The 18153-nt window shown below is 52.5% G+C and overlaps 1 protein-coding gene across 3 annotated transcripts in view; it reads right to left on the reverse strand.

Moving 5' to 3' along the window:
* The window catches only part of LOC133342278 (zinc finger and BTB domain-containing protein 18.2-like), a 54440-nt gene extending 36600 nt beyond the window's left edge, over positions 1-17840 (reverse strand). Inside the window, exons 1-2 of one of the 3 annotated variants that reach the window (XM_061551340.1) lie at positions 17206-17839; positions 16200-16284 (exon numbers count right to left, since the gene is read on the reverse strand). The gene's annotated coding sequence lies outside the window, so the exon portion shown is untranslated. Of the gene's footprint in view, positions 1-16199; positions 16377-17205 lie in introns of all 3 variants that reach the window. The other 2 variants (XM_061551338.1, XM_061551341.1) reach the window with 2 other exon arrangements.
* Positions 17841-18153: the final 313 nt, after the last annotated feature.

Raw genomic sequence — 18153 nt, forward strand, 5'->3', positions numbered from 1 at the left:
ACCCTGCGTAGCCAACCGTGCTAATCGGATGTGCGGGGGAAGGACAACAAACTTTAAAAGTGCTTCGATCCCAGTAGCTTCCTCATATCGGACAGCACAGCGTTCCAGACGGCCGCAGCGCGCGATGCGCTGACCAGCTTTGTTCGATGGCCAGCCAGAAATCCGCTGCTGCGAGGATGCCCGGAGTTTGCGTGACAATGGTTTACGCTCCCTGACGAGATCAGTGAGGCATTGTGGTTCATTTTTGGCAAGCACTGCGTGTGTAATGAGTCCGACCTCACGGTGTGTTTGTTCGGCAACCAGAAGCCAACGCGGCACGGCGCGCACATCAGGACTGTAGTCTGTGCTTCTCCAGAGCAGCAGCAGCAGCAGCGCTACACGGACTCTCTCCTGAAGCCATCTCGTGGTGGCCAGCACACCGCCTCGACATTGCAATTCATCTCCTCGACACATCGCTGCCATGAGCAAAAATCAAATACGCTTCCCAAGAGCTAAATATTTGTAGGTCGCCGTGTCACACCCGACGTCTTCTCACCGGAGATAATGAATCTCACTCCACGGGCTCTCGCCCGGTTAGACAGACGGGACATCAATCATGGAATCGTCAAGCGCAGTGTACGCGACATCGCAGTGAGTACACACCTGTGCGGTTACAGCGGACGTCTGAAACCACAAACCGATCATATTTATCAGTGCCCACGCTCCTTGCGTACCACTCGTGCGCCAATTCAAGTACGGAGTTGGGAGCCTGCGTTGGCAGTGGAGATGAATGAAGCACGTGTTCACAATGAAGCACGTGTACAACTGAACTCCTGCGTGGAGCGGTGGGGGCAGCGGTTATCGCACATCGCTCACAAACCCTGCCCACTCGAGTTCGATGACTAAACCGGCCACGGCTGACATCGGTGGCGAGTAATATCTGAACGGCTCCTGCCACCACCACCACCACCACCTCCTCCTCGTCCCTCCTCCTCTTCCACCCCTTTCACCGACACTGGCCGACGCGGGGAGGTCTTCATCCAGCAGTAGACTGACGTGAACGCTGCACGTTATTCGGATTGCGTTATTTGAGAACTTTAGTCGAGAACATCTTTTTTTTATATCACCAACTGAAGACCCGTAAAACGGGCTTTACGAAGTCGCTGTTGTACACGAGAGAGGAACTCGCAAGCAAAGCGGTCGCGTCGGCAAAAACGCTCCGAGGCTGATCCGTCGTCTCTTCGGGAACTCGGATACATTTAAGACGGCAAAGAAAGCCGCAGAGAGGCGCAGTCCTGAGGCTATTGTCCACGCCATCGCTGGTGAGAGGGTCTCCACTTAAAGAGGGTGTTTTGGTCTACTCTTCCACGCCGGTCAAAAACATATTGGAAGAGGTTTGGAGTATCCGAGCGCACTTGATCCCGTCGTGGCGCACGACCTGCCGATTATCGACTGCCCGTGGTGACTCCTTTGATATCGCAGGGTGCACAGAGGCGGTAGGGTGGTGGTGGTTGTGGTGGTGGTTGTGGTGGTTGTGGTGATGGTACAACTTCATCCAACTCTCACGCCTGGAGGCTGAGCCGGCAAACCTCTGGGCTAAACAAGGCGCTACCCCGACGGGTTTATGTGTGCAGCCCAGAACTCCCTACAAAGATCGTTGAGAAGCGCTTTCGAAGGGACCCACTACCCCCCCCTCCCCTTGGGCTGGTATCACAACGCGTTCAGTCAAGCGCCATTGCGAGCAGAACGCGGTGAAGATTGAGGGTCGTGGAAGGGGTTTGAGAGGCGGTCGACGTCTCGAGCTATAGCTGCTGACCTTCTTGCGTGACCTCGTCCACAAGCGAAGCTCCTGAAACCCGAGACCCACAAAACGCGGTCGTCTACGCACCGCGCGAAATAAGTTAAACACACGTGCGTGCGCGCATACGCACGACCCGAACCCCAAATCATATCCTTCACTCTAGCCCTTAGCCCTGACGATAGCTCTACATACGCCTAATCCTACCCAAGTGCTCGTACACACACACACACGCGCGCGTATATCTTCAATATAAGTAGCGACATCGTGTATCCGTATCGTGTACGCGCTGGATTGACCGTCGGTACGCACCAGAAGTGGAGGTCGTGCATAGGCATGGATGTGTGTGTGTGTATTAACACAGGTACGAGTTTGTATTGGCATGTGCGTGTGCATCTGAGGATGTCTACGTCAGTACATTGCAGTAGCTACGTGCACGTTTTATGAGTGCACGCATGTACGTGGGTATACGTTACATTATGTTGTTATGAAGTATGTATGTTGAATTTCTTTCGCACCGTACCGCGGGGGGGGGGGGGTGGCAGCAGAGACCACGAATAGGAACGTAACGGGCACGTTGTGATCAACGCAGTGTATAATGTAAACTGTACTTCTAAAGAGCGAGAGAGAGAGAATCAAAACACCGCCGACTTAAAGCGACTGTCCGATCGACTGAAGAATCCTGCACAATGCATTTCGCAGCCGTGAAATTCAAGTTGGGTGTGGGTCTCCCAGGGCAACACGAAGCACCCACCCACCCCCCGTTATTATGGGAATGGCGTGGCTATTCAAAACAGGGCTAAAAAAAGACATCAATGAAAAGGCACAGGTCCTTGAGAACAACACAAAAACAGCCCAGTCCTAGGTACCTTCCACTTGGATCGAGTCTTCATTAGGCCGGGAAAGCTTCGCGTGATGCGTCTGTCAGTGTGCGTGGGTGCTCCGTGGGGAGCGGTCGTGCAGGTCCCTTGCGCCACGAACCCAACGACGGCGGTGACGATTATCTGGGTGCCTGGTGCCGTGTGGAGTAATCGTCGCCACGAGGGAGACAAAGGCGGCCGGCCGTGCCGCGCTTCGTAAGTGCTCGCTAACAGCACTTGCCCCAACAGTCTGTTAAGGCTACACGGGGGATCTTTGTCTTTGTGGTGCTGACCACCCACCCCCTTGTGTGCCGTTCAGTGGATGGCTAACAACACTTGCCCCAACAGTCTGTTAAGGCTACACGGGGGATCTTTGTCTTTGTGGTGCTGGCCACCCACCCCCTCGTGTGCCGTTCAGTGGATGGCTAACAACACTTGCCCCAACAGTCTGTTAAGGCTACACGGGGGATCTTTGTCTTTGTGGTGCTGGCCACCCACCCCCTCGTGTGCCGTTCAGTGGATGGCTAACAACACTTGCCCCAACAGTCTGTTAAGGCTACACGGGGGATCTTTATCTTTGTGGTGCTGGCCACCCACCCCCTCGTGTGCCGTTCAGTGACTCGCTAGCAGCACTTGCCTCAACAGTCTGTGAGGGGCTATACGGGGGATCTTTGTCTTTGTTACTTGTGTTTTATGGGGAGCGACAGTGCAGCAGTCAGCTACGCTGCGCTACAAACCCGAGTTCGATTCCCGCTCACGACCAACACCCAGTGATGAGTATCTTAAACACTCATGGAAGCTTCAAATCTAGAACTCATGGACCTCCTTCTTGATCGACCCGACCTCACACGAGTGCTTGGTGAGATGTGTAAACGTCGCCACCGGGGACGCAAATGCAGCCAGGCGTGCTTCTGCCACGCCAGCCTTCATAGGTGCTCGCTAAAAGCGCTTTCACCAACAGTCGATTAAAGGCTACACGGGGGATCTCTGTCTTTTGTTTCATGTCCGACGGCACAATGATATAATAATTCTCTCTGAATTTCCGTTAACCATATTTCACCTCGCTGGGGTTGGCCGCTTCAGATGTTAATACAGCCGCCAGTACCATGAACTCCGATGCGAACCCAGTCACCCCACTTAACAATACAGTCGTAAACACCAGCCTTGCCACATGTTTACAACGTAGAACACCGATCTCGGTTGACGCTGGAGCCAAGCCTGGGCGTAAAGATGCATTGCCGAGAGCGTCCAGAACTGGGGGATGTTTGGCAAATTCCATCAATATCCGCAAAAAAGGTACTGTGCAGACACATACCGTGAGTAAATACTATTACTCAGTGAGTCCAGTAGTAGCAGGACCGTGAATGAAAATCATCAGTCTGCAGTGCCGGACTGCACCAACCCGCATCGGTGACGAACGTGATGAAGTATTCTCAAATAACGCAAACTCCCGTCGTGATTTTGTATTGTTTGTTGCTGTTGTTGTGACGTTCCTACGTCTATGAAGAAGGGCTTCATAGCTTATCGGATTCCTCCTTGCAGCATAAATACAGATTCTGATTCCGACGGCGTTCATCCAGCAGTGTATTGACACGAGACATTGGTGCTAGTTATCGTCTGCAAGCTGTTTCACTAATCGGCATGTCCTTCAGAAGCCAACACGCTGTTGACATGTCCGAGGATTTATTCGGGACTTTTAGAAATTAAGGAATTCAAGATAAAAAAATAAAATTCCCCCAATTAATCTTACTCATACTGTTGTTTAGGGTGCTATTACGGTGCGTAGGACGCCTCATATAGATATACTCATCAACTCCTACGTAGATACTCCATATAGAAAGATCCCCCGTATAGTCTCAACAGACTTTTGGGGCAAATGTTGTTAGGGAGTAGCACCTATGAAGGCCGGCACGGCGTGCGAGGGGGTGGGTGGCCAGCAGCACGCCCGGCCGCCTTTGTCTCCCCAGTGGAGATGTTTACTACACACCGCACCAGGTACTCATTTTAGGCCGAGTAGACCTAGGGGAGGACCAGGACCGGATCGTAATCAACTACACGCAATCCGTTCAAGTTATAAAACACTGCACGTGCGCTGGTGATTCTGTAAAGTGCATTTTTTTACAAACGCATCACTCTTAACGCAAAGTATTCCTTCACCACAATCCACTGCTGGATGATTGCCTTCCCTGCGACGTTGCCGGTCCTGGGTGTAGATTGACCATACTTCACCACGCCGGTCAGTGCGGGTCGGCGAAGTGTAGCGGGGGGTGGGGTGAGGGAATCAATTTAGTCCAAACCGGTAAATATCGCTCGCCACTGGTGTTAGCCGTGGTCGGGAATTGAACTCACACGTCCTAGCTCAGTGCGCTAACCACTGCGCCACCGCTCCACCCAATACACACACAGTACACACACACACACCCTAGCTCAGTGCGCTAACCACTGCGCCACCGCTCCACCCAATACACACACAGTACACACACACATACAAGTCCTAGCTCAGTGCGCTAACCACTGCGCCACCGCTCCACCCAATACCCACACAGCACACACACAAACACGAAACGCATTACACGTTTAAATAAGTGTAGTGATATGGAACGGGTCACTTCGGCGTGCAGCGCTGGCCGCCGGCATAGAGAAGTTCGGCTGCCACATGAACCCTGTGGGCCAGAGGCGAGGGGGCAGGCGGGAGGAAGGAGAGTGGGGAGAAGGGGACCGAGGGGGTAGCCAAGGGGGAGCGTCATGTCCCGTCAAGTCCTCGTCATCATCGACACCACCGTCTCACCCTCGTCTCAGCGCCGTGGCTCAGGCAGCACGTTTGCTGTCCTCACCTTGCTACCGTATCCTCAGTGCCTGCGAGGGCTATAAATAAACAGAGTGCCTCCTGATATAGCGTCTCTCCAGGCTGTCACTACACAAATTCACAAGCCACCGCGTGATCCTCTGCACGAGCGCAGGCGCGTGGCACGTGAGCGCGTTCCCGTTTAGCCGTGCACCTGGGGTGCGGTGGGCACTTCGCGGTACAATCCTGCCCCGTGAATGTCCCACAGCCCGTGGTGGTGGTGGTGGGGGGGGGGGGAGAGAAATCGGAGGAGGGGGAGGAGAGGGTGGAAGGGGAGATGCTGGGGGTTTGAGGGAGGGGGTCGCGGTGGGGGCTTTAGCAAACAGGGGGGAACGAGCCGAATCCCGTCGACAATCTGCCCGTCAGATGCGCGCCAGGGAGAGAAATGGCACCCCCAGCTGCGCGGCGCCTTACAGCGCCATATGTTAGCGCGTGTTGGCCAACTCGCTCCGTGTCTCCATGCTGCTGCTGCTGCTGCCGCTGGGCGCGTGTATGTGTGCCCGCATGCCCTCCCTCCCTCCCCGCGCGCGCAGCGGAGTGGCCGAAGCGCGCGAGCCCATGGGTATGCACGCGCACAGATACCCAATTACTCACTCGCCTACCTACCTACCTACCCACGTAGCTACCCACCCATCTACCGATCTATCCACCCACTTACCTACCCACCTACCCACCCATCTAACGACCGATCGACCCACCTACCCACCCACTTAATCACCTATCCGTCCATCTACAAACCCACCCGCCCATCTAACTACCCACCTACCGACTCACCTACCCACCCACCGACTTTGCCACCTACCTACTCACCTACCCATCCACCTACTGACCCACTCATCTAACTACCCACTCACCTACCTAACCCCCTCTAAACAACACTTCCCACTTACGCCTACACACGAGAACATACGCACTGGTACATACGTCAACGCACACATGCGCGTTTTCACACGTGTAATACACACCACACGCACACTCATACATACACACACAGAAGAGACGCACCCGCCTCCACGTACGAACATTCACAGGAACAGACAACGCTACGTTCACACAGGCGCACGTACAATAACAAAGACAAAAAATCGCTGTGTAGCCTGAATAGACTGTTGGGGCAAGTGCTGTTAGCGAGCGCCTATGAAGACCGGCACTGTGGCACACGAGGGGGTGGGTGACCAGTACCTTGCCCGGCCGCCTTTGTCTCCCTAGTGCCAATGTTTTTACACACCGCACCAGGCTGAGTGGACCTAGGGGTGCTGTGCTTCCCCTGGATCGACTCAGCCTCAAATGCGTAGCACGACCACCACACTACCACACGCATAGGCGTACTCTCTCTCTCTCTCACACACACGCCTGTTTTACTGCCACACGAACAGAAACCCTAAGCGATGATGTCTCATTAACCACGCGAGACAGTCCCATTGTGATCGGCGATTTTCCCTTGGTGCAGCATCAAATTGTAGTGGTTAACGCAATTACGGCAATTTGTATTTTATATCCGAAACATTTTTTTGTGTTTGTTTGTGACACAAACTCCACGCGCGTGTAAATATCGACGCCTTGTCGCATTCCCCCCCCCCCCCCCCCCGCGCATCAAACACGCAAACTTGTTTTTTATCCCTACATTGCAAGGCCGTAATTATAATATATATTGGGGGGGCACATACCCCCCCCCCCATATTCAAATATGCTCAAAATGCCCCCCCCCCCAATATATTGCTATAAAATAGATTTCTGTTCAAATGATTGTGGTTATGGTTGTACTTTATTAATCCGTAATCTCTGCCATTACATACAATGAAACAAGAAAAGGTAAAAAAAAGAAAAAAACAGAGCAATGTAATACAATACACTATTAGAAATTATTGTTAAAAATAAATAAAAAGTCCATCCCATGTGTTAGTGAATTTTTTTATATTTTAGGCAGGAAATTAGTTTTCAATTTTAGATTTTTTTCTGGGTTGGGGGGACCCCCAGACCCCCTGGAAGATTTGCCCCCCCCCCCCACGAATGTTGACTCCATGGCTACGGCCTTGCAACATCGGCACCCGCGATTGACGCCAACACCACCACAGGTTGACCGACCCAACTCTTGCCGACGATGCCTGATCTGTAATGTAGGGGGGGGGGGGGGAGGCCCATAATTGTTTGATCCATTACGCAAGAAATACACGATAATTGGAACGGACACATTTGAGCTGCGTGCATAATTAGCCGGGGGGGGGGGGAGACTAGCGCATTTGGATCGTGACCGCCTCCGAGGTGTGTGGCTGCAGTCTGCATCGGGAATCGAACCCGTCGACTTAGTAGAAACTGGCTAACCACGGACTTGATTGATTAGCTAGCTATGTATATATGTATGCTGAACTTCTTTCGCACCGTACGCCGCCAATCCTGTTGATCGGAGTTGCGGGGGGAAGGACAACAAAACTAAACAGTAAAATCAGTTTCTAAATTAATAACGAAATGAGAACTCTGAGTTATTTACAACGATCCTCCGTATAGCATTTCAACAGACTGCTGGGGATGGGTGCTCTTAGAGGGCACCTATAACGACCGGGATGCCACACGACGGGGGTGAGGAGGTGGCCAGCACGACGCGCGGCCGTCTTTGTCTCCCCAGGTACTCATTTGATGCCGAGTCGAGCTTGGGGGAGGCCCGGGACCGATTACAATACACGCCACTATTATTGCCATTATCATTGTGAAATCGAACTCTGGTCGCCGGGGTTCGTTGCGCGGTGCGCTAACCACTCAACCACCGCTCCCCCATACAACAGCAGTGACACACAAAGAGCCAGTCACGTACAATGACGCGCGCATAGTGTTGCCTTGCATCATTACCATCAGCAGGGGGTGGTGGTGGTGGTGGTGGGGGGGAAACTGTTTTCAGGGAAAGCCTTGGAGTTCAACGCTGCTATGTGGCCAACTCAGCGAGCCTCGTTACTGATGGCGTGTGTTATCAACTGTCTGCCGCCAGATATCCACCCCTAGCCTGCACAACAGATGACTTGATAATGACTCTTCGATGTATAGTTCTCTGATATCTGCTTCCTCGGACCGCTTTATAACACAGGTGCTTGCTGGCCTGCCGCTCTGCAGAGAGTTTCTAACGCAGTTGTTTATTTGTTCCATGGCCTGAACGCGGTGGCAGCAGAATCCGTCGTGATGGCATTGGGCGCGAGACGACCCTCGGATTGGCACGTCTGGTTGCGTACGGTGCGAAAGAAGTCCAACATGCATACAAGCGACGAGAAAGTTCAACGGTGCCTCCCAACGGCAGCGGCATCGTGATGCGATGGGCCAAAGCTCGCGCCTTTAAAATCGCCCCATGCGTACAAAATCAAAGCATCTCCTTGATTTTAAACGGAAACTGCGATGGGGATCATCGCCGTTACTGTGGCTACGAAACAGCGATGGCAATTCCACATTCCCGTGGTAGGTCACAGTCTCTCCATAGAACGACACAATCTATATTGAATCAATATAAAACGCGTACAGAAAACATTCCACGCTGTGGTTGTTTTTTTTCGCTCGCATTTGTTGTTGTCCTCGGAATATCTTGACTCTCATGAATGTTCTCTCCGCAGTAAATCATGCGAATAGATTACAGGAAAGTCATCGTAAGGAATGAGCGCATCTCGGTTCAGCATAGAATTAAATCAAATATATTCGTCATTGCCTCTGCTAGGTAAGCAGCAACAAGAGTAGCGTACAGCGGCAGTAGCCACAACAGCAGTCGCTACAGCAGCAGCAGCACGAGTAGCTACAACAACAGCAGCAGCAACTAAAACAGCAGCAGCAACAGCAGTCGCTACAGCAGCAGCAACACAAGTAGCTACAACAACAGCAGCAGCAACTAAAACAGCAGCAGCAACAGCAGTTGCTACAGCAGCAGTAACACAAGTAGCTACAACAGCAGCAGCAGCAACTAAAACAGCAGCAGCAACAGCAGTCGCTACAGCAGCAGCAGTAACACAAGTAGCTACAACAACTGCAGCAGCAACTAAAACAGCAGCAGCAACAGCAGTCGCTACAGCAGCAGCACAAGTAGCTACAACAACTGCAGCAGCAACTAAAACAGCAGCAGCAACAGCAGTCGCTACAGCAGCAGCAGAACAAGTAGCTACAACAACTGCAGCAGCAACTAAAACAGCAGCAGTAACAGCAGTCGCTACAGCAGCAGTAACACAAGTAGCTACAACAGCAGCAGCAGCAGCAACTAAAACAGCAGCAGCAACTAAAACAGCAGCAACAGCAGTTTCTACAGCAGAAGTAACACAAGCAGCTACAACAGCAGCAGCAGCAACTAAAACAACAGCAGCAACAGCAGTCGCTACAGCAGCAGCACAAGTAGCTACAACAACAGCAGCAGCAACTAAAACAGCAGCAGCAACAGCAGTCGCTACAGCAGCAGTAACACAAGTAGCTACAACAGCAGCAGCAGAAACTAAAACAGCAGCAGCAACTAAAACAGCAGCAACAGCAGTTGCTACAGCAGCAGTAACACAAGCAGCTACAACAGCAGCAGCAGCAACTAAAACAACAGCAGCAACAGCAGTCGCTACAGCAGCAGCAGCACAAGTAGCTACAACAACAGCAGCAGCAACTAAAACAGCAGCAGCAACAGCAGTCGCTACAGCAGTAGCAGTAACACAAGTAGCTACAACAACAGCAGCAGCAACTAAAACAGCAGCAGCAACAGCAGTCGCTACAGCAGCAGCACAAGTAGCTACAACAACAACAGCAGCAGCAACTAAAACAGCAGCAGCAACAGCAGTCGCTACAGCAGCAGTAACACAAGTAGCTACAACAACAGCAGCAGCAACTAAAACAGCAGCAGCAACAGCAGTCGCTACAGCAGCAGTAACACAAGTAGCTACAACAACAGCAGCAGCAACTAAAACAGCAGCAGCAACTAAAACAGCAGCATCAACAGCAGTCGCTACAGCAGCAGCAGTAACACAAGTAGCTACAACAACTGCAGCAGCAACTAAAACAGCAGCAGCAACAGCAGTCGCTACAGCAGCAGCACAAGTAGCTACAACAACTGCAGCAGCAACTAAAACAGCAGCAGCAACAGCAGTCGCTACAGCAGCAGCAGCACAAGTAGCTACAACAACTGCAGCAGCAACTAAAACAGCAGCAGTAACAGCAGTCGCTACAGCAGCAGTAACACAAGTAGCTACAACAGCAGCAGCAGCAGCAACTAAAACAGCAGCAGCAACTAAAACAGCAGCAACAGCAGTTTCTACAGCAGAAGTAACACAAGCAGCTACAACAGCAGCAGCAGCAACTAAAACAACAGCAGCAACAGCAGTCGCTACAGCAGCAGCACAAGTAGCTACAACAACAGCAGCAGCAACTAAAACAGCAGCAGCAACAGCAGTCGCTACAGCAGCAGTAACACAAGTAGCTACAACAGCAGCAGCAGAAACTAAAACAGCAGCAGCAACTAAAACAGCAGCAACAGCAGTTGCTACAGCAGCAGTAACACAAGCAGCTACAACAGCAGCAGCAGCAACTAAAACAACAGCAGCAACAGCAGTCGCTACAGCAGCAGCAGCACAAGTAGCTACAACAACAGCAGCAGCAACTAAAACAGCAGCAGCAACAGCAGTCGCTACAGCAGTAGCAGTAACACAAGTAGCTACAACAACAGCAGCAGCAACTAAAACAGCAGCAGCAACAGCAGTCGCTACAGCAGCAGCACAAGTAGCTACAACAACAACAGCAGCAGCAACTAAAACAGCAGCAGCAACAGCAGTCGCTACAGCAGTAGCAGTAACACAAGTAGCTACAACAACAGCAGCAGCAACTAAAACAGCAGCAGCAACAGCAGTCGCTACAGCAGCAGCACAAGTAGCTACAACAACAACAGCAGCAGCAACTAAAACAGCAGCAGCAACAGCAGTCGCTACAGCAGCAGTAACACAAGTAGCTACAACAACAGCAGCAGCAACTAAAACAGCAGCAGCAACAGCAGTCGCTACAGCAGCAGTAACACAAGTAGCTACAACAACAGCAGCAGCAACTAAAACAGCAGCAGCAACTAAAACAGCAGCAGCAACAGCAGTCGCTGCAGCAGCAGCAGCAGCAGTAACACAAGTAGCTACAACAACAACAGCAGCATCAACTAAAACAGCAGCAGCAACAGCAGTCGCTACAGCAGCGGTAGCAGCAACTGGCTCATAAATGTCGCGAGACACAAAGACTCAACATGAGCCGTGTTCAAAGGGGCTTCTATTTATCTGACACCCACCCCCTGTACTACCACCATAACCACCACCACGACAACGACCATCGGCACCACCATCACACACCACCAACCACCACCACCACGCACCACCACCCACCCACCAACTCCCGCTTGTGTGGCCGTCCGTGCGTGTCGTTCATATTCGCTCCACGCAATGCGAAGTGCTCGACTCGAGTGATGATGTCTGTGCAGCCGGCATGGGCTCTGAGTGCTCACCGTTAGATACACGCACACACGCACACGTTGTTGTCGTCGTAGTTCTTGCTGCTGCTGCTGTTGCTGTTGTTGTTGAAAGAGCGGTAAAAGTTGCGAAGTCGTTACTACGGGGCGGCTATGAGAATACACAGCTGTTACTAATGCAGAACGCACCCCACCACCACCAACAGCACCCCCACCTCTCTCTCCTCTCTCATCTCTTGTGTCGGCACTGCCATGAACTCAATGCCGCTCGCACAGAGAGAGAGGGAGAGAGAGGGGGAGGGAGGGATGTCGCAACGAACCCTCTGGTCTACGCTGTCTTTGTATGGCATGTGAGGATGTGCAGACAGACCTGTATCAATACACACTGTTGGCTTACGAGGCATCCTCCCCTCCGTGCCGTTTGGGTCGTGGGGGTGGTAGTCGACCATACTTTTTGTGTGTGTAGGTGGGGGGGCAGGTTGAGATAGAACTCGTCACCGATGTTATAGCCGTGGCCCGGAATTGAACTCACGTAGCCGAGCTCATTAGGGTAGTGCGTGAACTCCTGCCCCACCCGCTCCGGTCACACCGCATGTTGCATCGCAACGCGCATAGATTTGTTCGTGTGGATGATGTGTCGCTCGTCGCTTGCGTTACGTATGCATGCTTGTTGAACTTCTTTCGCACCGTACGTAGCCAACCGTGATCATCGCATACTTGTCAACCCATTATCAGTGCCGACGTTATTAGAGACCAATTCTGACCTCATTGGTCACCCCGTGCTGTTATCAATTCCAATGTTCATTCTTCAAAGTCCCGTCACAAGGGAGAGAAACACAAACAAATAGACAACACAGTTTTTGTTGTTGCCCGCATTGCAACGGCTGTACGCCGTATGGACGTGAAAACTCAATTCCCCTGCACAAGAATACGGGCTGAACCTTACAGCTTGACGGCGATGCAATCGGAGGTTCGTTACGACACAAGCCGGGCTACCTGAGTCACATTCCTGGCCATACGCGACAACTACGACGACATCACGACGAGTCTCAAGACTCCCCCCACCCACCCCCCACTAAAGTTTACTCAGCCTAAAATGACGAACTGCGTCGCCACGGCAGCGTAGCGGTCAGCGCTGCGTCGCTACGAACCCGGCGACCCGAGTTCGATTCCCGCTCACGGCCAACACCGGTGACGATTATCTGCACCGGTCCTGGGCCTCCCCCCCCGAGGTCGACTCAGCCTCGGATGAGAACCTGGTGATCGCGGTGTGTAGTAAACGTCGCCACTGGGGAGACAAAGGCGGTCGGGCGTGGTGCTGGCCGCCCAGCACCACGGCTCTCATAGGAGCTCGCTAACAGCACTTGACCCCGTGGTTTACAGCAGTGGATTATGGTAGAAACTTCATACGACGTGTTGTTACATTCATAGCAGAAACGTGAACAGTTGTTGTGCCACTAGCGACGCTACGCACGCTTTATTATCAACGCACAGTGCTGCCTCTGTTATACGTACTTCGAATAAGTAATGTTTCCATAAACGCCAGCTTATATATATATGTTTATTATATGGCAGTCGTGTTGTTAATGACGACAGTGGATAAAGTCGGCCTTTGTCTGGGCAGAACCCTACCTTTAACGCAAGCCCTGTATGTGAACGTGAATGTCACCATATCTCTACACACGTGTCACACATCAACTCGGCCGTCTCGCTCTACAAACGCGAGTGGTGGACACTCCACATTCTCATGACGTGCGCCAGTATATCCATACTGTGCACGTGAAGGCTACTTACTGTGTATATATATATATAAAAATCATCGCTGGCTGCGCGATACGACACCAATGCCCTGGACCATATTCCTCGGCAAACTTTATTTTTCAGGGCGATCCATTTCGAGATACCCCACTAATGTCGAACTCTCTTCCTCGCTACAGTTCATCGAGTACGGCACCGCGGCGAGCAAGCGACGCCTCCCGTATAGTACAGAGAGAGAGGGGGCAGAGTGGTTAATTAACAAAAGCTAAGTTTGGCGAGAGACGCGTTCGACAGCTTTTAGATCACAGTGTCATCACCTCGACGGCGAGGTCAAATGTGTCACCATCGTAATTTATGGGGCATCTGTAAATGGATCGCCCTGTGTTATGGTTCTCCTATATACAGGCTAATCCATTGCACTGAAGTATACTGTTGTACCTATACTCTATAGACTCCATGCATCGTACTATAATATACATATAACATACCATCATATGCATAGCACTCTGCATTAATAGATATGGGAGAATATGCTTTGCTCCGGGAGTAGTGTCACACGTACGACTAATGACTCAAGTCCAACACGAGTCCATAGCCCACGAGTTATGGGATTCTCCGTGCACGCACGACGTGGAGAAACCCCTGCCCCCCCCCCCCCTCTGATTGCTCACAGGGCATCAGACTCTTGAAAATGCACACACCCAGGACAAACTTTATCCCCAGCACGTTACTAAACTAATTCATGTGGCTGGACTGCTTTGGCGGTGGTTTCGCAAGCAAACATTAACAAAGCAAACATTTAAAAAAGAATAATATTCAACACATTCGTCAATAACATTGTGCTCTTCAAAAAGGGGGGGGGGGGGTCCGGAAATATATAATGGGAGACGTTTCGGGCAACGGCCCTTCTTAGTTACTGCGGTGGCCACTAAGCGACGCGTCACTCATCACAGACTACATCGCCGACGCGACTCTAACCCCACCGCTACAGCGTCATGGTCATCATCATGCAGTGATCAACAGAGTTCCGATGAAAATAAAACCATCTGGCCTCGTGTAGATGAAGAGCTTTCACCTGGACAATACGGTTCACTCTATGTGAGACTTTGCCAACACAAACCAAAAAAACCAAAGACAAACATCCCCCGTATAGTCTTCACAGACTGTTGGGGCAAGTGCTGTTAGCGAGCAGCACCTACGGAACGCCGGAACGGGACACGAGAGGGTGGGTGGACAGCACCACGGCCGGCCGCCTTTGTCTCCCTAGTGGCGATGTTTTTACGCACCGAACCAGGTACACATTTGAGGCTGAGTCGAACTTAAGAGAGGCTCAGGGCCGATTCAGATAATCGTCACAGATGTTGGTTGTGAGCGGGAATCGAACTCAGGTCGCCAGGTTCGTTGCGCAGCGCGCTAACCGCTACACCACCGCTCCTTACAACGCGCACACACACGCACACACACATGCACACACATACACACACACGCACATACATACACACATGCACATACACGCACACACTCGTTTAGCCGCCCCGTTACACCACCAGAAACTTCGCCCAGTACACATGGCTTGTAAGTATACAAAAAGACAAAGATCCCCCGCATAGCCTTAACAGACTTTTGGGACAAGTTCTGTTCGTGAGCACATATGAAGGCCGGTACGGCCGACCGCCTTTGTCTCCCCAGTGGCGATGTTTCACACACCGCACCAGGTACACATTTTAGGCTGAGTGAACATACGGGATGCCCAGAACCCGTAAGTCTGTATGTGTACCACACACACACACGTATAAAGACATACACATACAAACACCGCATACATTAAACACACATACACACAGAGGTTATGTATGAATAAAAGCAGTGTCTGCAAGTTGTTTGGGAAGCACACGCAAAAGCACACGAACACTCATAGTAAATCACACACATCTTTGTAATGCTAATAATCCCCGAGTTGATGCCCGAGACACATTCGCAGGAGGTTCCTGCCTTTGGTGATATTCCATTGAACTCGTGTCGTATATGATTGCCAGCGGCAACCCTGAGCACCCCCCCCCCGGGAGGAAACCCATCATCACGCACACGAGGTGGGGAGGGGGATAAACACTAAAAAGCGGCGCACAGATTGATTCAAGAATCAATTGCGGTCCTGCCATCTCTTGGCCACCCGGCAGCCGAAGCCTACACAACTGTGTGTGTGTGTCCTCTCTTACGCGTTCTCAACCTCCGGTTAGCACGGTTGGCTACGTACGGTGCGAAATAAGTTGAACATGCGTACATGATGATGTTACCAGAGCGTAACATCTGTGACGTCTCTGCCACTTGTGACCCAAAAAAAAAACTACTCGGCGCATTAAGTCAATAATATCGCTAACCCCAACAACAACAACACCAACAATTAAAAAAAACGAAGTATAAATGGGTGACGTTTCGGGCGGCGACCTCTTCATCGCAGTAGAAGAGATGTATCTGCAAAGTTGCACGGAGAGAAGTTGGTGACCTCAGCTCTCTTCTTACCTGCGCTGTATTCGCTGGGCAGGGAGCGAGTTGACTCCGAGATGGTTGGTCGGCGTTTGTTGTCGAGGCGATGGGTACGAGGTGGCTGGGGTAGGTGAGTGGGTGGGGTGTGTGTTTAAGGTTCACGGCAAAGAGCCACTCGCTCGCTACCACCGACGTGAGCGAGCGCACAGGGAGCTTTAGAACAAGTGCGGGCGTGCGAGCGAGAGGGGGAGAGCGAGTGCAGAGAGTGGAGTGAGAGTCGGTCGCGACGCGAGCTTAACACACACACTATCACACACACGCGCGCTCACACACACACGCTCACACACACACGCGCGCGCGCACACACACACGTGCTCTCTCTCTCATTCACACACACTCTCTCACACACTCACACACACTCTCTCACACACACTCACACACGCGCTCTCTCACACACTCTCACACACACTCACAACCACGTTCATATACTCTCACTCACTCACTCACACACTCACGCTCTCTCACACACGCACGCTCTCTCATACACACTCTCACACACACTCACACACTCGCTCATACACTCTCACTCACACACTCACGCACGCTCTCTCACACACTCACACACACTCTTTCACACTCACACACACACGCTCTCATACACACGCACACTCTCTTTCACACTCACACACACACGCTCTCTCACACACACACGCACACTCTCTTTCACACACACACGCACGCTCTCTCTCTCTCACACACACACAAACTATTTCACACTCACACACACACACGCACGCTCTCTCTCTCTCACACACACACAAACTATTTCACACTCACACACACACACGCTCTCTCACACACACAAACTCTTTCACACACACACACACGCTCTCACTGACACACACGCGGAAGAGAGCACTCGCGCGCACGACATCTGCTCACACTACACACCGTGCACCCTCTCGTCGTCGAGCTATAGACACACACGCAGTACACACACACACAGTACACACTTGCCGTGTCGTGGCGCGTGTTGTCTCACCAGCTCGCTGCACGTGCTAATGCCCCAGCGAAGAGACGCGCTCGCTACGGACTTGCGCCCAGCCAGCGAGCCAGTCACACGCGCCGAGACACACGCGCCGTGAGCTGAATTCTCGCGACTCACTCCGCTTCCCCGGAATCCCTTCGCTACGTCGCGATATCAGCCGCAGCAGCAGCCGCAGCAGCAGCGGGGGATGTCTCGCCGCCGTACAATCAGCGTGGTGGTGCCCAGCGCCCCCCCTCCACCTCGCCACGCACTCTCTCGATGGCCTCCCAACGCGAGCGCCGTGGGACGCGCGCGTTCGCTAGCGACGCGCTCCTTCCGCGGTGTCCGCGCGATAGAATTCCACCGCCGACCGGGGGAGCCGAGGGAGCGACGAGCAGCAGTCACAGCAGCAACAGCAGCAGTCACAGCAGCAGCAGTAACATCAGCAGTCACAGCAGCAGCAGCAGCAACAGCAGCAGTCACAGCAGCAGCAGCAACAGCAGCAGTCACAGCAGCAGCAGTAACAGCAGCAACAGCAGCAGTCACAGCAGCAGCAGCAACAGCAGCAGTCACAGCAGCAGCAGCAACAGCAGTAACAGCAGTCACAGCAGCAGCAGTAACAGCAGCAGCAACAGCAGTCACAGCAGCAGCAGCAGTAACAGCAGCAACAGCGGCAGTAACAGCAACAGCGGCGCTCCCGTAATCACCGCCCAGAGCGCAAACTTTCTGCGGGTGGTAGCCGCTTGTCTGGATGCGTGGTCGCTTGCGCTAGCGGAATAGCCGTGTCTGTGCGAGCGGGCTCGCTTGGGCCTGGCCTGGCTGGGCTGATTGCTTGGCCCTGTGGCTGAACGGCTGCCTGTAAAGTCGGCGCATCGATCAATCGCTGCCCTACCGCGACGAACAGCTGAGACGGCATGCGTATCTGGTGGGCGGGATGAGAGGAGGGGTGGGCACTGGGTGTCT

This window comes from Lethenteron reissneri, chromosome 14 (assembly GCF_015708825.2).
Source record: "Lethenteron reissneri isolate LAM-NWPU_2019-01 chromosome 14, ASM1570882v1, whole genome shotgun sequence".
In the NCBI taxonomy this organism is placed as follows: domain Eukaryota; kingdom Metazoa; phylum Chordata; class Hyperoartia; order Petromyzontiformes; family Petromyzontidae; genus Lethenteron; species Lethenteron reissneri.